This window comes from Vulpes vulpes, chromosome 5 (assembly GCF_048418805.1).
Source record: "Vulpes vulpes isolate BD-2025 chromosome 5, VulVul3, whole genome shotgun sequence".
Lineage (NCBI taxonomy): Eukaryota > Metazoa > Chordata > Mammalia > Carnivora > Canidae > Vulpes > Vulpes vulpes.
Window position 1 is genome coordinate 98,691,260 of NC_132784.1, and position 20,786 is coordinate 98,712,045.

Consider the following 20,786-nt stretch of genomic DNA (forward strand, 5'->3'; position numbering starts at 1 on the left):
TTCAAAGTTTTTATTTAAATTCCAGCTGGTTAATATACAGTATAGTACTCGTTTCAGGTGTACAACACTTCCATAGAACACCCAGTGATCCTCGGGACAAGTGCACTTAATCCCCGTCATCTATTTAACCCCTTCTCTCCCTCCCCTCGTAACCATCAGTTTGTTCTTTATAGTTAACAACCTGTTTCTTGTTTTGCATCCCTCTCTCTTTTTTCCTTTGTTTAATTTCTTAAATTCCACACATAAGTGAAATTACATGGTATTTTGGGTTTTTTGGTTTCTGTTTTTGTTTCTGTTTTTGTTTTTTTGACTGACTGACTTATTTCACTAACTCTATGTCATTGCAAAGGCAAGACTTCATTCTTTGATGCCTCCCTCTTAGATTCTGGTGGTTTAGTACCAATCTTTGACATTCCTTGGAGAAGTGTCACCCAAAATCTTGTCTTCACCTTCATATAGTGTCCTCCCTAACTGCAGTAGAGACCTACCAGACTCCAATATGATGAAATCTCAACTGAATACAGCTAAAGCAACCCTATTCCCAAATAAGATCACGTTCTGAGGTACTAGAAGCAGTACTTAACATATGAATCTTGAGGAGGACACAATTTAATCCATAAAAGGTACTTATACAAAATAACAGGTAAGACATTTTACAGTTGGCTATTGTTTTTAAATCTTGTATGAAACTGTGATCTACTACTATTTCTATCACATCAGATTTTTTCTGAATCTACAATTTAATGTTTTAAATATGTTCATGTAAAATTCCATGTTATCTACCCATCACTTCTATATGGTAGGTGGTGGTGTCTAATTTTACACATAGAATGGGGAAATAACTTGGTTCGGCATTTCAGCTAGTGAATCACAGAATCCTCATTTCAACCCTAAATCGCCAGGGTCCAAAATCTGTTTGGATCATTAAGTGAACATTTTATGAAGAGCAAAGGATAATTCAGGAAGCATAAAACACATGATGTTTTTCATTGTGAGAATATAAAAAATACAATTTGTCACATCAAAAATAGTCTTTTAAAAATAATGTTTTGTAATCTCACAGTTCACTATAGCAGCATAATATTTATTCAAATGTTATGTGCCTGGTTCTTTTCCTTGTCTTATTATCATAATTTTATTCAGAATATTTAAGTATTATTTTCCCTTTAGTTTTTACTTTCAACTAGTAATAGTTATCAATGAACTCATTTCTACTTTTCCCATTTTAAGACAAATCACCAATTTCTTTCACTTCTGTCTTGAATTGCATACTTTATTTTCTATTCCAGCAGCCCTAGAATTTAAGGGAACTGAAGGAATCTGTCAGATATTCACACCTAGTGACAGGCAATGAACTAGTTATCACCAATGCTTCCTAGTTTCTCAAAAAGACATAAAAAGTGGAGAAAAGAAGGTTTATTTTCTCTTACCCTTTTCTGATGAGAATGAATCCTCTCTGTGTTAATTCTACAGTTGGAACCAAAGTTCAATTGGATGTCACTGAAAAACACCATCAGCTTAATTGACTACAGAACATTTCCATATATCTGGCAAATAATAGAGACTCAGATGTGACAGACAGGCAGAGCTACTCCTAATGCAGCAAGTAAGACTAAATTATACAGGTTTTGGTGTATTTGTTTTTACTTTTTTTGTTGCATTACAACTCAGGAAAATAAGAAAAATTATATTATTGACTGGGAGAAAGGGTGATCAATATTTGGGACAGTTAACTAAAGGGGTAAAATGGATTTTAAGAAAAATCATTAACCTGGACTGGGCTACTATGATCCTTTAATATCATGGTTTGGTGTAATTTTCTATATGGATTGAAAAATTATCTCAACAAATTTTGTTTAACCTGTTTTACATGCAGGTATAGGTGTTCATCATAAAATACTGTTTGATAATTATTGTTTTTAAACCTTAAAAATTATTATTCAAGAATAGTTTTCAGTTTTTATTTATTCATTTGAGAGAGACAGAGAGAGAGCACGAGCAGAAGGGGGGTCACAGGGAGAGGAGACTCCCCACTGAGCAGGGTGCCCAATGTGGGGATGGACCCCCTGGGGTCCAGATTCATGACCAGAGCCAAAGGCAGATGCTTAATTGACTGAGCCATCCAGGCACCCCTAGGATATTATTAAATGAGAGTTTATGTCTCTAGAAAGAAACTTCAGTGCACTTCAATAAAAAAATTTGTACTTACAAATAAAAATATACTTATACATAAAAGGCATTCTATCAACACGGAATAGATAAAATATACAATTTTATTAAAATATAATAAAATTCTAGAAAAAAAGGATTCAGGAATAAAAATAAAAAATAGGGATCCCTGAGTGGCGCAGCGGTTTGGCGCCTGCCTTTGGCCCAGGGCGCGATCCTGGAGACCCGGTATCGAATCCCACGTCGGGCTCCCTGCATGGAGCCTGTTTCTCCCTCTGCCTGTGTCTCTGCCTCTCTCTCTCTCTCTCTCTCTCTGTGACTATCATAGATATAAAGATAAAAATAAAAAAATAAAATAAAAATTAAAAAAATTAAAAATTAAAAATATAATAAAATAAAGCATATAATTAAGATACAGTACATTTTGGATTTTCTAGAACTGTGATTTATATCTGTTCTTCTGGTTTACATTCTGCCTTAATAATTGCCTTGGACATTTTATTCTTAGAGCAGTATTATTTACATTAAAATTATTTGCTGTACTAAAATAACCCATGATAGTATGGAGAGACTGCCATTTTGTACATTGTCCTTCTGTTGTGTACAGAAGGATATTGCATATAAAATGCATATAAATTGCATATAAAATGCATCTGCAGTGAATGGTACATACTCAGAATAATACTTGACTAAATCTGATTGATAGCTGTATCTTTCCTCGATCCTTTCCAGGCTCAATATTATTACAGTTTCCTTTCAAGGACAATATGCAGGGCATTTGCTAAAATATTTAAATGTTCTTGGGATGGGAGTGGTCAAGGAGAGCCAATCCACTTTGGTTTCAGAGGGTGGTGGAGATGTATTTGATACTGCTGCATCTGCCAGCCTTTTGACCAAGCCGGTTGTGCCAAGTTAGCTAGGTATCTGGGAAATGGCATTATGTTGTAAATAAACATATGCGTGGAATAAGAGGATGAGCAATCCTGATATAGAGCTTATTGAGCATAGTATGAATTCTCTTGTGGCACTGTTTTAGCACTTATTGTACACTGTATATTTAAAGGTATATGCTTACATTATTTGGTAACTTGTTTTTTACATTCGGCAATTAACCACTCAAGCACAAATATAACAACCACAAAACAGAACTGTATATTTAATGAACGAATCAGGTACTGAATTTTCAACTTTTAAGAATGCTGATAAATGGGGAATAGCAGAAATTGTAGATGCTTTTGCACCATTAAGATCGGGGAGGGGGGAGAGTTATACTGATATCACTGATTGCACTAAACTTATATGATTCAGATCTCCTAAGAAGGAACCTAAATCTAAACTTTGTAATTTAAGAAGGCTTTCCAGAAGAGGATGATTTAACCTATAGGGCTTTAAAGGAACAGCTACATGATTTATTTGGAATTCTGCACAGATTTGTCTCTTATTTATTTACATATTTATTTAATAATAGTTTATTTGCATCAGTGTGGAAACATGGATACGTATTTTATGATTTTGGCTATAATCTAATTCTACATTATTTTGTTCCTCAGATTGTTCCAGGTTTGGCCATTGGGAACTCTTTCACTTGGGTCCTGTGTGTCTCTTTGACATACCCCACTATGCCATATATTTGGCACATATGCTATAACCTTTTGTTGTTTGTTTGTTTCTTTTGTTTATTTATTTTTGTTATATTTTATATATAAATATACTAAAATATATAAATAAATATATAATGTATCTATATGTAAATATATAAAATGTATAAATATATTAAAATATAAATGCAATTTATATATTTTTATTTGTTATGTGTTTAGACTTTTAAATTGATGTCACTACAGAGTGCTCCAGGCTCACCTACTTGTTTCTTGCCTCAGCTCTAGAATCAGCTACTTTTCCAAGGTCCCCTTATTTTGTTTTATTGGAGAGTTCTTTAGAAAACAAAGATCAGGGTGCAACCCGTATGCTGTTACTCTTGGAATGTTGTTTCTTCTAAGACTCTAAACTGATAGGGCAAGGAAATAGATGAATGTGTACTAAATTGTATTTCTATATGTTAACATCTGGCTCTATATTGAGCTAAAGTAAGTTCATACTGATTTCTCCTACTCTAATCCATCATCATATGATGATCTACCCCCCATCCTTACTTATCTATATATTTTTTATACTACAAAAGTAAGAAACTTGGTTCCCAACAGTAAGAAATTTTGTATCAGTTTAACTAGTTTTTTTTATTTTTAAAAAGACTTATTTATTATTTATTTGAGAGAGAGAGAGATCACAGGGCAGAGGGGGAGGGAAGAGACTGATGGGAGGAAAAGGGACAAGCAGACTCCCTGCTGAGTGCAAAGACTAATATAAGGCTCAATCCTAGGACCCTAGGATCATGACTTGAGCTGAAACCAAGAGATGGAGGCTTAACCAACTGAGCCAACCAGGCACTCCTACTTATTGTTTTTCAGTTTCAGTATACACGTATCAAATTTGTATCAAAATAGTTAACTCATACCCTTGTGGGATACAACTTTATAAAGTACAGTGTTTATATGCATTTGATTTTGTTTTTAGTCTTACTCTTCTCACTTCTAAATTTACTTAGGTGAGCATCTTTAGTGAAGTTGTTTGTAATACTGTTAGAAAGGACTGCATTTCTTCCTGGGATCCCCTGACTTTACTTAGGAAAGTAAAAACTTTTGTAATTGTATACATTAAATGTTTGGTGATGTAAAATTCTGAGTTTTAATATATCCATTGTACCATGTATCCATCTTTGTAATAGCATACCAAGTAGTCTCACCACCTTAAAAATCCCCTGTACTTCACCTATTCACTTCTTACACCTCTCCCCAAACCCATAGTAATCACAATCTTTTACAAGCCCACCCTCTTCTGCTCTCCAAAATTTCTGATGAGAAATCTACTGATAATCTTTGTGAGAAGATCCCTTCTATTCATGAGTCACTTCTCATTTACTGCTTTCAAGATCTTTTTGTCTTTGGCTATTGGCAAATTTATCGTGATGTATCTGTGTGTGTCTCTGCAAATATATCTCCCCCTTGGGGTTTCTTGAAAGTTTATGTTGTTTTCTTTCATCCAGTTTGGGAAGTTTTCAACCATTATTTCTTCAAATAAACTCCTTGTCCTTTTCTTTTTTCTTATCACCTCTCTTTCTCCTTGGGACCCTCACAATACAAATGTTGGCTCACCTCATGGTGTCCTAGGGTTACTTACGTTCTGTTCATTTTTCTTCTTTTACTCCCTTTTAGTTTCTCAGATATTATAATTTCTATTGTCCTATCTTTGTATTCATTGACTCTTTCCAATGTCTGCCTAAATCTTTTTTTTTTTTGTCTACCTAAATCTGCCTTTGAGTCCCTCTCATGAATTTTTCATCTCTGTTATTACATTTTTCAGGTCTTGAATTTCTTCTTGATTTCTTTTAGATTTTCCTTCTCTTTATTAATATTTCCATTTTGACACATTGTTATTATTATTATTATTATTATTATTATTATTATTATTATTATTTACTTTCTCCACATCTTCCTTGAGTTCTTTGAAGCATCTTTAAGGCAGTTGTTTTAAAGTCTTTATCTAGTAGGTCCACTATCTGGTCTTTTTCTAAGACAATTTTGTTGGCTTATGTATACATTTTTTCTTTGACTGGGCTGAATTTCTAGTTTCCTTGTATACTTTCTGATTTTTTTAAAAAAGATTTTACTTATTCATGAGAGACACACAGAGAAAGAAGCAGAGACATAAACAGAGAGAAGCAGGCTCCATCCATGGAGCCTGATGCTGGATTCTATCCCAGGACTCCAGGATCGTGTCCTGGGGCTGAAGGCAGGCGCTCAACCACTGAGCTACCCAGGCATCCCTGCTTTCTGATTTTTGTTGTTGTTGTTGAAAAAATGGTATTTGAATCTAATGATGTGGTAACTCTGGAAATATTATTCTCTTCCCTCAATATTTGCTGATTGCTTTTGTGTATTATTTTATTTCTTTTAATTATTGCAATCTGTCTCCATGCTGAGGATTAGCCTGGAGCACAAACTTTAGGTTTTCTCTAGTCTTTTCTGGATCTGTGCCTTTCCCTGGGCATTTGTAGTGACTTTCTAGTTTTTCCATGTATATAACAGCTTTTAAATGTACTAGTCTTTAATTTCTGGCTTCTAAAAGGGGGGAAAAACATAAAGAGGGGAGTGAAAGGGTGCTGGGCCTTTAAATTCTCAGAAGTTACTAAAGTCAGAGGGGAAGGAGCTTACAACAATACCAGAGTGGAAGATGGAGATGCAACAATTGATACTCACCTCCATGTTTGCATGTCCATGATAAAAAGCAGCAATTAATGATCAGAACTCAGATCCCTGATATTTGGAAATTAGGGTCCTTATTATCCACTTTAGCTCTTGTAATCTGCATGTAAGCTACTGTTGGAATAGTGCAGAGCTGCCTACTACAGGGCTGGAAGTGAGGAATGGTTGGTAGCCGCTGAGCTAGGAAATTGACATTAATTAACTATAATGTAATGCCATTTTCTGGAAGTTACAATCTTTGCTAGAACACAGAGTTCCAAAATAGTTAAATCAGACAGATTTTACCGGTGTAATTGTTATCTAGGTGGGTAGACAGACCATTGGTGCTTACTATTCCACCATCCTACCATAGTTTTTCCAACTCTATTTTGAATAGTGTTAGCATATTGTATTTTTTTCCATCCCTTTACTTTTGACTGCTTTATTTTTTTTTAATTAATTTTTATTGGTGTTCAGACTGCTTTATTTATATTTAAAGTGACTGTATTATAGACAACATATAGTGAATGTTACTTTAATCAATTCTGATAATATCTGTCTATAATTGGTATATTCCCACTATTCATATATTTTTTTAATTTTATTTATTTATTCACAAAAGACAGAGAGGGGCAGAGACACAGGAGAGGGAGAAGCAGGCTCCCCACAGGGAGCCCAATGAGGGATGCCATCCCAGCTTCCAGGATCATGGGATCACACCCTGAGCTGAAGGCAGATGATCAACCATTGAGCCACCCAGGCATCCCGCACTATTCATATTTAAAGTAATTATTGACATAGCTCTATCAGTATCTACCATATTGGTAACTGTTTTCTATTTGCTGCACTCATTCTTTTTTCTTTCTTATTTTTCTGTTTTCTCTAGTATTACTTGACTTCATGTGATTCCATATTATACACTGTCTTGGTTTATCAATGATATGCTTTTTTATTTTATTTTATTTTATTATTTTTTTAAATAGCACTTACTCTAGAGTTCATAGTATACATTTACAACTAATCTACATGCACTTTCAAATAACATTATATCACTTTACTAATAGTGGAGGTACCTTATAACAGGGTAATCAAAAGTCTTTCTTCTTAATCTTTTACAAAATTTCTCTCACTTATTTTACTTATCCATTTATTTCATTATAATCTTTCAATGCATTTTTATTACTGATTCTTTAAAAAGTTGTCTATTAGTCCAGTTAATAATAAGAGCAATAAAATATTTTATTTTACCTCTATTATTTTCCCAATGATTTTCCTTTCTTTATGTATTTCCCTATTTCTGAAATATATTATTTTTCTTTTCTTCTAGAAATTCTTGCAAGGTAGGTTTGAGAACAATGGATCCTCTCCGTTTTTGCTTGTCTGATAAATTTTTACCTCTCCTTTACTTTTGAAGGATCATTTCACTGAATTTATAATTCTATAATCATAGTTTTGTCATTTCAACACTTTAAATGGTTACTTTTTTTAATGATTTCTGATGAGAAGTCTGCTGTAATTAATGACTTAAAACTCTTTACATATTGCATCTAAAACTGGAAAACTCTTGAGAATTGTATTTTTACTTTAAATTTAGTAAATCACAAGCTAGATAAAAGATAAAAACACTGATTTAAAGAACAGAGAATTCACATATTAATATTTTTAAAAAGTGAAAGCAGTGGTTAATGCTAGTTGATTAGCAAAAGACAAGATAGGAGGAGGAATAGAATGTGATTCAAATCAAATTAAGGAAGGGAATAACTTTTTTTTACGAACTTTTAGGGAATACTCTACAGCAGACAAATTGCATATTAATGACCAAGTCAAGTTGAAACCTGTAATTTTAAGCACAGATGATCACTTAACATGTTTTCACATGATTGTCCTAGCATTCCCCATATGAGTGAAACTATATAATAATTGTCTTTCTCCAGTTGACTTACTTCACTCAGCATAATACCCTCTAGTTCTATCCATGTCGAAGCAAATGGTGGGTATTTGTCATTTCTAATGGTTGAGTAATATTCCATTGAAGATTTATATATATGTATATATATACATATACATATATATAAATATTCCATTCCATATATAATATATATAAATCTTAATATATAATATATATATATATATAAATATTCCATTGAAAAAATATATCTTTTTTAGCCATTCATCTTTTGATGGACAATGAGGCTCCATACACAGTTTGGCTATTGTGGACATTGCTGCTAGAAACATTGGGGTGCAGGTGTCCTGCCGTTTCACTGCATCTGTATCTTAGGGGTAAATACCCAGCAGTGCAATTGCTGGGTTGTAGGGCAGCTCTATTTTTAACTCTTTGAGGAACCTCCACACAGTTTTCCAGAGTGGCTGTACCAGTTCACATTCCCACCAACAGTGCAAGAGGGTTCCCCTTTCTTCACATCCTCTCCAACATTTGTTGTTTCCTGTCTTGTTAATTTTCACTATTCTCACTGGTGTGAGGTGGTATCTCATTGTGCTTTTGATTTGTATTTCTCTGATGGCAAGGGATGCAGAGCATCTTCTCATGTGCTCATTGGCCATGTCTATGTCTTCCTCTGTGAAATTTCTGTTCATGTCTTTTGCCCATTTCATGATTGGATTGTTTGTTGCTTTGTTGTTGCTGTTGAGTTTAATCAGTTCTTTATATATTTTAGATACTAGCCCTTTATCTGATATGTAAAAATTAGTGAAAGAGATTATAGGGGAAAGAAGAGAAAATGAGTAGGAAAATTCAGAGGGTGACGAAACAGGAGAGACTCCTAACTCTGGGAAACAAATAAGGGGTAGGGGAAGGGGAGGTTGGTGGGGGGATGGGGTGACTGGGTGATGGGCACTGAGAAGGGCACTTGATGAGATGAGCACTGGGTGTTATACCATATGCCGGCAAATCAAACTCCAATAAAAAAATACACAAAAAAAATCTTTAAAAGCATAAAAAAGTACTGATTCAAATGACTCATATACCCTGATATTTATAGCAGCACTATCAACAATAGCCAAATTATGGAAAGAGCCCATATGTCCATCATCTGATGAAAGAATAAAGAAGATGTGGTGTATGTATTATATATATATATATATATATATATATATATATATATATATATTCCATCATATATATATGATAGAATATTGCTCAGACATCAAAAAGAATGAAACCTTGCCATCTACAACCATGTGGATGCAACTAGTGTATTGCTAAGCAAAATGTCAGTCTCATACAAATACCATATGATTTCACTCATATGTGCGATTTAACAAACAAAACAGATAAACCTATGGGAAGGGAAGGAAAAGTAAACTAAGATGAAAACAGAGAGAGAGAGAGACAAACCATAAAGGACTCTTCATGATTGAGAATACACTATCTCTAGGGGCTTGATAGAGGAAGGTGGGTGGGGGTGGACTAAATTGATGATAGGTTTTAAGAAGGGCATTTGAGCACTGGGTGTTGTAAGTGAAAATCACTAAATTCTATACCTGAAACCAATTTTACCATGTGTGTTAACTAACTAGAATTTAAATAAAAACTTGAAATTAAAAAAAAAGAAAGATTGTTCTAGCATAATGACATTGACAATGTTTTTGTATAAATATCAGTGTTTAGTTCTGACAGAGTGCTTGGAAACTTCAAATAATAAGGGATAATGCCTTCAAATATTCACTCTGTTAATGTAGAGCAGATCTTCGAGAATATACTCAAGCATATGTTCCCATTTAAGATATAGCTCCCTGAACTTTAGAGAAATAGGGTGTAAACAAATTCACACAGAAAAATAGTTGCTTAACTTTTTCAAAATGAAAATATATATTGTGACAAACCGTTTTAATGGAATTTTAGATGCTTAGTAATATGTATTCATTATATCTAGTAAATATTTATGTTTTCATTAAAAATCATACATTAAGTCATCTATAGAAAACTACTTTGTCCAGAATCAAAAAGTCACTCCAGACCTAATTAACATATTTGTAATATATAGAAGAAGAAGCTTTGGCTAATTATATTTAATAAAAAATTTAATAATATTTGTATGTGAATTTTCGGCAAATATAAGAGCAATCTGGCTAACAGATTAGGCTTTTTTTAAATATTTTTTTTAATGGGTGTTCAATTTACCAACATACAGAATAACACCCAGTGCTCATCCTGTCAAGTGCCCCCCCCCAGTGCCCGTCACCCATTCACCCCCACCCCCCGCCCTTCTCCCCTTCAACCACCCCTAGTTAGTTTCCCAGAGTTAGGAGTCTTTATGTTCTGTCTCCCTTTCTGATATTTCCCAAACATTTCTTCTCCCTTCCATTATATTCCCTTTCACTGTTATTTATATTCCCCAAATGAATGAGAACTTGTAATGTTTGTCCTTCTCCAATTGACTCATTTCACTCAGCATAATACCCTCCAGTTCCATCCACGTTGAAGCAAATGGTGGGTATTTGTCATTTCTAATGGCTGAGTAATGTTCCATTGTATACATAAACCACATCTTCTTTATCCATTCATCTTTCGATGGACACCGAGGCTCCTTCCACAGTTTGGCTATTGTGGACATTGCTGCTATAAACATCGGGGTGCAGGTGTCCTGGTGTTTCATTGCATCTGTATCTTTGGGGTAAATCCCCAACAGTGCAATTGCTGGGTCTTAGGGCAGATCTATTTTTAACTCTTTGAGGAACCTCCACACAGTTTTCCATAGTGGCTGCACCAGTTCACATTCCCACCAACAGTGTAAGAGGGTTCCCTTTTCTCCGCATCTTCTCCAACATTTGTGGATTCCTGCCTTGTTAATGTTCCCCATTCTCACTGGTGTGAGGTGGTATCTCATTGTGGTTTTGATTTGTATTTCCCTGATGGCAAGTGATGCAGAGCATTTTCTCATGTGCATGTTGGCCATGTCTATGTCTTCCTCTGTGAGATTTCTGTTCATGTCTTTTGCCCATTTCATGATTGGATTGTTTGTTTCTTTGGTGTTGAGTTTAATAAGTTCTTTATAGATCTTGGAAACTAGCCCTTTATCTCATACGTCATTTGCAAATATCATCTCCCATTCTGTAGGTTGTCTTTTAGTTTTGTTGACTGTATCCTTTGCTGTGCAAAAGCTTCTTATCTTGATGAAGTCCCAATAGTTCATTTTTGCTTTTGTTTCTTTTGCCTTCGTGGATGTATCTTGCAAGAAGTTACTGTGGCTGAGTTCAAAAAGGGTGTTGCTTGTGTTATCCTCTAGGATTTTGATGGAATCTTGTCTCACATTTAGATCTTTCATCCATTTTGAGTTTATCTTTGTGTATGGTGGAAGAGAGTGGTCTAGTTTCATTCTTCTGCATGTGGATGTCCAATTTTCCCAGCACCATTTATTGAAGAGACTGTCTTTCTTCCAATGGATAGTCTTTCCTCCTTTATCGAATATTAGTTGACCATAAAGTTGAGGGTCCACTTCTGGGTTCTCTATTCTGTTCCATAGATCTATGTGTCTTCTTTTGTGCCAGTACCACACTGTCTTGATGACCACAGCTTTGTAGTACAACCTGAAATCTGGCATTGTGATGCCCCCAGCTATGTTTTTTTTTTTTTTAATTCCCCTGGCTATTCGGGGTCTTTTCTGTTTCCACACAAATCTTAAAATAATTTGTTCTAACTCTCTGAAGAAAGTCCATGGTATTTTGATAGGGATTGCATTAAACTTGTAAATTGCCCTGGGTAACATTGACATTTTCACAATATTAATTCTGCCAATCCATGAGCATGGAATATTTTTCCATCTCTTTGTGTCTTCCTCAATTTCTTTCAGAAGTGTTCTATAGTTTTTAGGGTATAGATCCTTTACCTCTTTGGTTAGGTTTATTCCTAGGTATCTTATGCTTTTGGGTGCAATTGTAAATGGGATTGACTCCTTGATTTCTCTTTCTTCAGTCTCATTGTTAGTGTATAGAAATGCCACTGACTTCTGGGCATTGATTTTGTATCCTGCCACGCTACCAAATTGCTGTATGAGTTCTAGCAATCTTGGGGTGGAGACTTTTGGGTTTTCTATGTAGATTATCATGTCATCGGCGAAGAGGGAGAGTTTGACTTCTTCTTTGCCAAGTTGAATGCCTTTAATGTCTTTTTGTTGTCTGATTGCTGAGGCTAGGACTTCCAGTACTAAGTTGAATAGCAGTGGTGAGAGTGGACATCCCTGTCTTGTTCCTGATCTTAGGGGAAAGGCTCCCAGTGCTTCCCCATTGAGAATGATATTTGCTGTGGGCTTTTTGTAGATGGCTTTTAAGATGTCGAGGAAGGTTCCCTCTATCCCTACACTCTGAAGGGTTTTGATCAGGAATGGATGCTGTATTTTGTCAAATGCTTTCTCTGCATCTAATGAGAGGATCATATGGTTCTTGGTTTTTCTCTTGCTGATATGATGAATCACATTGATGGTTTTATGAGTGTTGAACCAGCCTTGTGTCCCGGGGATAAATCCTACTTGGTCATGGTGAATAATTTTCTTAATGTACTGTTGGATCCTATTGGCTAGTATCTTGTTGAGAATCTTTGCATCCATGTTCATCAGGGATATTGGTCTGTAATTCTCCTTTTTGGTGGGGTCTTTGTCTGGTTTTGGAATTAAGGTGATGCTGGCCTCATAGAACGAATTTGGAAGTACTCCATCTCTTTCTATCTTTCCAAACAGCTTTAGTAGAATAGGTATGTTTTCTTCTTTAAACGTTTGATAGAATTCCCCTGGGAAGCCATCTGGCCCTGGACTTTTGTGTCTTGGGAGGTTTTGATGACTGCTTCAATTTCCTCCCTGGTTATGGGCCTGTTCAGGTTTTCGATTTCTTCCTGTTCCAGTTTTGGTAGTTTGTGGCTTTCCAGGAATGTGTCCATTTCTTCTAGATTGCCTAATTTATTGGCGTATAGCTGTTCATAATATGTTTTTAATATCGTTTGTATTTCCTTGGTGTTGGTAGTGATCTCTCCTTTCTCAGTCATGATTTTATTAATTTGAGTCTCTTCTCTCTTCTTTTTAATAAGGCTGATTATGGTTTATCTATCTTATTAATTCTTTCAAAGAACCAACTCCTGGTGGTAGCCATCCTTATATCAGATAAACTAAAATTTACCCCGAAGACTGTAGTGAGAAATGAAGAGGGACACTCTATCATACTTAAAGGATCTATCCAACAAGAGGACTTAACAATCCTCAATATATATGCCCCGAATGTGGGAGCTGCCAAATATATAAATCAATTAATAACCAAAGTGAAGAAATACTTAGATAATAATACACTTAAACTCAGTGACTTCAATCTAGCTATTTCTATACTCGATAGGTCTTCTAAGCACAACATCTCCAAAGAAACGAGAGCTTTAATTGATACACTGGTCCAGATGGATTTCACAGATATCTACAGAACTTTACATCCAAACTCAGCTGAATACACATTCTTCTCAAGTGCACATGGAACTTTCTCCAGAATAGACTACACACTGGGTCACAAATCAGCTCTGAATGGATACCAAAAGATTGGGATCATCCCCTGAATATTCTCAGACCATAATGCCTTGAAATTAGAACAAAATCACAACAAGAAGTTTGGAAGGACCTCAAACACGTGAAGGTTAAGGACCATCCTGCTAAAAGATGAAAGGGTCAACCAGGAAATTAAGGAAGAATTAAAAAGATTCATGGAAATTAATGAGAATGAAGATACAACCGTTCAAAATCTTTGGGGTGCAGCAAAAGAAGTCCTAAGGAAGAAATACATCGCAATATAAGCATCCATCTGAAAACTGGAAAGAACTCAAATACAAAAGCTAACCTTACACATAAAGGAGCTAGAGAAAAAACAGAAAATAGATCCTACACCCAGCAGAAGAAGAGAGTTAATAAAGCTTCGAGCAGAACTCAATGAAATCGAGACCAGAAGAACTGTGGAACAGATCAACCCCTGCTTTCTTTTGAGAACCATTTGAATGGTAAATGGTTCTACAACCTTTTACTTTCAGGCTGTAGGTGTCCTTCTGTCTAAAATGAGTCTCTTGTAGACAGCAAATAGATGGGTATTGTTTTTTTATCCAGTCTGAAACCCTGTGCCTTTTGATGGGGTCATTAAGCCCAATCACGTTCAGAGTTAGTATTGAAAGATATGAGTTTAGTGTCATCATGATATCTATTCAGTCCTTGTTTTTGTGGATTGTTCCACTGAACTTCTTCTTAAAGAGGAATTTTAAGAGTCCCCCTTAAAATTTCTTGCAGAGCTGGTCTGGAGGTCACATATTCTTTCAGTTCCTGCCTGTCTTGGAAGCTCTTTATCTCTCCTTCCATTTTGAATGAGAGCCTTGCTGGATAAAGTATTCTTGGTTGCATGTCCTTCTCATTTAGGACCCTGAATATATCCTGCCAACCCTTTCTGGCCTGCCAGGTCTCTGTGGAGAGGTCTGCTGTTACCCTAATACTCCTCCCCATAAAAGTCAGGGATTTCTTGTCTCTTGCTGCTTTAAGGATCTTCTCTTTATCTTTTGAATTTGAAAGCTTAACTATTAAATGTCAAGGTGTTGAACGTTTTTTATCGATTTTAGGCGGGGGGGATCTCTCTATTTCCTGGATCTGAATGCCTGTTTCCCTTCCCAGATTAGGAAAGTTTTCAGCTAGGATTTGTTCAAATACAAACAGATTAGGCTTCTATGTAACTTGTAATTCATTTTGTAAAATCAAAGAATTTTGAGATTTCATAGCAGAAATTTAAACAAATAAATTAAAAAATATGTTTCATACTTTATATACACACACACACATAAAGTATAATATTACACAAAATTTTTTTGCATCATTCTGTTTTTTTCAATTGGGTCATTTCTTTATCCTATTATGATTCAACTCAGAAATAAACTTTTCAGGAAACTCTCTGACTCCTTAAGACTGATTAGCTCATTCTTCTGTGTTTTCTTAGTCCTTTAAGTACACTCACTTTGTTCTACCACTGATTACATTATATCATGATTTATTTTATGTTGTAATTTCTCTCCACTGTTCTGAAACTCTCTTAAGAAAAGTGACTATTATTCGTCATTACATTTTTGCATTCTGACACATATGAAATTAAAACTGTTAGTTGTAGAATACATGAATGAATGAATGGAAGTAAAATAATATTTTCAAGTATTATTTTTTCTTTATTTTTATTTTTTAAGTATTATTTTTTCTTTAAAGGAATTCTTACATGTATAACCAAAACATTGATACTTCTGTCTAAAAATGATATAGGATAACAAAAATCAAAGGTTCTATTAGATGGACTTATCTCCCCATTCATAGAGAGAGGGAGTTATAATCTGATAGTGTTGTTCGAAATTTGAAAATACTATTCAATTTTTCAATTCCAAATACTGAAAAATAGGTACAATTACTGTTACCTAAATTTTAGTTTGTCTTTATTAGGCATATTATCATATATTATTCTATTATTTACTGTTAAAATACTGATATTGAAATATTACCAGTACTTTTAGGATTAAAAGTGTAAGCACAGGCTACTTAAATTTCTTTGGATTGAACAGTGGACTATGGAATGAGGATCAAGTTCATGACTATCTCACTTTCAGTCATGATCTGGCTTGAAAGTAAAACTTTGAAAAGGCATCTATCTGAGTTCTCTCTATCTCCCATAGGACATTAGAAGCCTTGAATACTTCTACTACAATTATTGGAAGCACCCGTTCACCAAAAGGGGCTTGTGGTTGCGTAGACTACTGCCTGTGCTCATTTGGAACAAGAATATGCTTTAGAGGCAAATATGGGACTAGCCTCCATCATGTACTAACAGGTATTTGCTATAATCCCTAACTTCAGGTTTATTTTGAGGATTAAATGAAATAACATATGAAAAACCCTGAACATGGTCTAAAAATCTAGTAGTTGTTCATTCTGTTCATCACTTGACTATTATGTATTAAATAATCACTATGCTTAAAATGGCCTGAAGTTGGTTTGGATCTATCAAATATGCAAACAATATTTGATTTTTTTTCTCAAAAATAACTTGACTCAATATCCTAGAGAGTATATATACACATTTCTGAGGGAACACTGTAAAATTACTGGAGACCTGACAATATCTATTTGGACATGCTCCTTAGGTAATTCTTATAAACCTTAAATAAACAAGATTGAATTTTTAGCTTTAAGGTTGATTTTATCTATTTTGTAAGGGAAATATATCAAGGCTTACTTTATAATAAACATTTAAATAATAACCAATGCTTATTGACTATGTTGTATGTAATATGCATGAGGCTAATTTCTTCTACATTTTTTTCATTTAAACATTACAGTTGTATTTAATGCCTACCATTATATTATGTTAACATTTTATATTGATCTTTCAACACAATACATATATTTTAGACTCACCGCTTGACATAAGAGCAAAAGAATCTCATTGAATCTCATTTGCCCAACTGTATACTCAAGATTGTCGCACAATTGAACAATAAGGTATGTGAAGTTGTCTTAAAAACCAGTAAACCCTCTATAATTTTTGATATTCTGATATTACTATTAATAAAAAATAATAAAAGCATGTCCTCTCAAGAATTACTACTATGAATGGTACATATAAGTGCTAATTTTAAGTTGTTTACAGATTTATTTTTTTAATTTTTAGGGTAATGTTACTTGATATTGTCTCTTCTTGGGAAGCCATTCCTTTATTCTCTAAAACAGGTTCTCTAAAAATTAGTACATTTTGTAAAGTATAGCATCAGAGAGAATAATTTTCTCTCATAAAAAGACTAAGCTTAAGACAAGTTTCCTTCATTCTAGCGCTTTCTAACATCTTATAAATACTGGTTTTCTTAACCTGTATAATGAAAAAAATATATATAGATTACTCCAGTTTATCCAAGCAAAATCTGTCCACCTGCACTTCTCTGTCAATTGCTAGGAACCTATTTAAGCAATCTTAGCATCTTAGTTGGCTACTACATTTGCATCTTCCTGGTCTATGCACTTCACATTCCTACATTATAACACACTGCACAAAGAAGCCCAAGTGATGTTTAAAAATATGTATGTGAGGGGAAGCCCGGGTGGCTCAGCGGTTTAGCGCCACCTTCAGACCGGGGTGTGATCCCGGAGATCCGGGATCGAGTCCCACGTCAGGCTCCCTGCATGCAGCCTGCTTCTCCCTCTGCCTGTGTCTCTGCCTCTCTCTTTCTCTCTCTCTCTCTCTCTCTGTCTATGAATAAATACATAAAATCTTTAAAAAAATGTATGTCAGAATATTGCACTCCTCTGCTTAACAAAATCAAATTTCCCTAGAATAAAATATAAATCTGTGCAAATGGCGAGATCCTTTTCATCCTTTAGATCTCAGTGGAAGCATCACCTGTTCAGGAAGATTTCCTCTCATTAATCAACTAAAGATTTTTTTTTTTCCAATTGTTCTATGTCAACTCTTTTACTACAGCACTTCTCATGATTTATTCTATATTTGCATTTTGTTTACTTCATTCCATAAAGGCAAAAATTATGTATGATGTGTTTCTTTGTAAACATTGGAATGAAGTATTTGACAGGTAATAGCTTCTCAATAAATATCTATCCCATAAGTGAATAAAATTAGTGAATAAAAACCAATGTATTAAATAGTAAAATGCAATGTACTTTTATTAAGATATTTATATGTATTAGTTGATTCATGAGGAACTATATACTTTATTCTTCTTTATTTTTATTTTACCTTAACAATTTGAAATGTCCACTCATCTGTTTCAAAGACAAAAAGTAAAATTATATCATTTGGGTTAAATTGGCCAAAGAGTTATATTTATAAGAAAAATTACCTCCAGTGTTTTATTGGAAATACTATGTAGTTGATAATTATCCTCTGCTGCATTTTCTTTTCAAAAGATTAGCTTTTTTTAAAGATTTTATTTATTTATTTGACAGTAAGAGAGAGCACAAGCAAGGGGGGGGGGTAGGGGGAGAGAAAGAAGCAGACTCCCCACCGAGCAGGAAGCCCAGTGAGGGGCTTGATCCCAGGACCCTGGGAGCATGACCTGACCCCAAGGCAGATGCTTAACTACATGAGCCAGCCAGGTGCCCCTCTTTTCAAAATATTCTATGTAAATCTAGTTATTTATAAAATGAATTAAGTTACTTCCCATAGTATTTTAATGCAGAAGCTATGGGGTGTCTATTAATTGAATTCCAATAATGTGTTAACTTTTTCATTGGTTTCTTAGAGTATTAGCTATGTACAACATTACTTCCTTTTGGTCTATGCAGCATATCAGATTACAAAATATGCATTACAGAACAACCTCAATATATAACATTTCTTATCCCTTTTGGTATCTCAGCGCAATGCGATAAGAAAGCACAAGGATTCCTTTTGATCTATTATATATTTAACCGGCAAATTTTAAAAATAAATTCAGCAAATGTGACTGCAGGAGCCCATTTATGTTTTAAGTGTAGTTCTTTCTACTTAGAGTCAAATCTTCAGGGAAAGCAAGGCAGTAAAAAGAAATGCAAAATGTTTCATCAGAGTAACTCTTTAAAGAGAATGCCGTAACATTATAACCAAATGAAGATGATCCAGACTACTGATTGCCTCTTTTTGAAAATTATTTCCATAGCTAACTGGACAATCTTGCAACCCCATGCCACCTATATGATAGATTTCTCTCTCTGTGTTTCTTTATTTTTATTACACAGAGTCTTATTTAGACTCTTCATTTTTAACTGCAAATTCCATGATTCTAAACAGTGCTCTCAGTACCACTTAGAACTAGTTTATTTCTAGAGATTCTACCCTTACCTTTAAGTAGAATAGATTAAACTTTTAAGACAGGTCAAATGATGTGCTAAGAGAGACAGAGAAGACGTAAAGAAGATATTTTAGCTGGCAATTGCCAAGAAATACTGATAAATTTTATGTCTTTGGGGTACCAGGAATCCCTTGAAGAATTATAAGGTGATAAAGAAAGCTCATTTCCTCTAATTTTCCCTTTATTTTATAGATATCCAAAACTTGGCACCACCACCACATGGAAGTGATACTCTAGAATATATTCATAAGAAAAAAATTATTTATATCAGGAAGGTAAGACAGATCCAAAGTGAACATAACATTTCAACTCCAACTCTCATTTAGTCTGACCCTATGGGACCTAATCAATTTTGTCATCTCTGTTTCTTCATCAGACACACATGAATTGAAGCATATTGCCTAGACATCTAAGATAATGCTAACTATGTGCCTACCTTGGGAGAATTGAGAAGAAGGCCACACATATCCTTTTCTTTATGGTTTAATTCTCTTAGATGAATCTGGGTGAGAAATGTGTAATTCTTATTACAACATGTTTTAGGGTTGAACAACAGCACTTCCATCATCAGAGGACAAAAGATTAGAATCTTAGGTCACAGCCTGGTTCTACCAAATCAGAATCTGGATTTTAATAATATCACCAGGGAAATATATATATATAAAACTTTGAGAAGCACCAATGTTTTCATTAAAACATTAATTTTTTTCATTAATGTTTTTAAATTAAAACTTCACCTCATAATTTAGATTATTTGGGGCAAAATTACAAAAAAAGATATAGCAAGAATGCTTTCTTCAGTTCCACATCTGAGAAGCCCTCTGGGAAGACTCGATACTAGGGCAAAGTCTTCTGAAGCTGTCTTTAATTACATGTTTGGCATTTGATAATAGGTATCAGTTGAGAAACTAAGAAAAATAAAACTAAGAAAGGCTTATTTTAAACTTACCATGTTTTAATTCCTTTATACTCGACAGTTCATTCTTCAGCTTTCTCATCTCAGATTTATCATGAGATTTTATCTCTTTTCAGATTCTTCTCATTGATGAGACCAAATCATCTTTTTAATTTTCTCTATTAAAATATTTCTAAAAAAATATTTCTAGCTAGATCATTGAGTTCCTTAAGTATATTTCCTATTTCCATATTACTACAGGTAATAGCTTTGCCAAATTCTCTTCTGTTACATAACAAGAAAAGTCATAAGAGACAGACTGGTCTTTGAGTGTATGAAGATTATGCAGAAGATGGTAAGTATCTTGTGTATAATCACTTATGGTGATCACTTAACTTACAGGTTAGAATTTAGCAGGAGAAAAAATGGCTTAAGTTATAGTATAGACAGTTTATACTTGTATCTACAATTTATAAAGCATGGGAAAAATTAAATATTAGGAAGAATGGTTTGGGGACATGTCACCATGACTGTGATGGTTAATTTAATGTGTCAACTTGACTGAGCCATGAGATGTTCA

At 34.3% G+C, this 20,786-nt stretch overlaps 1 long non-coding RNA gene across 1 annotated transcript in view; it reads left to right on the top strand.

The window, feature by feature from the left end:
* Positions 1 to 20,561, top strand: part of LOC140598935 (uncharacterized) — a 116,439-nt gene extending 95,878 nt beyond the window's left edge. The window contains exons 3-6 of the long non-coding RNA XR_012001458.1: positions 16,147 to 16,301; positions 16,883 to 16,972; positions 19,504 to 19,586; positions 19,688 to 20,561. This is a non-coding gene — a long non-coding RNA (uncharacterized lncRNA). The remainder of the gene's footprint in view (positions 1 to 16,146; positions 16,302 to 16,882; positions 16,973 to 19,503; positions 19,587 to 19,687) is intronic.
* Positions 20,562 to 20,786: the final 225 nt, after the last annotated feature.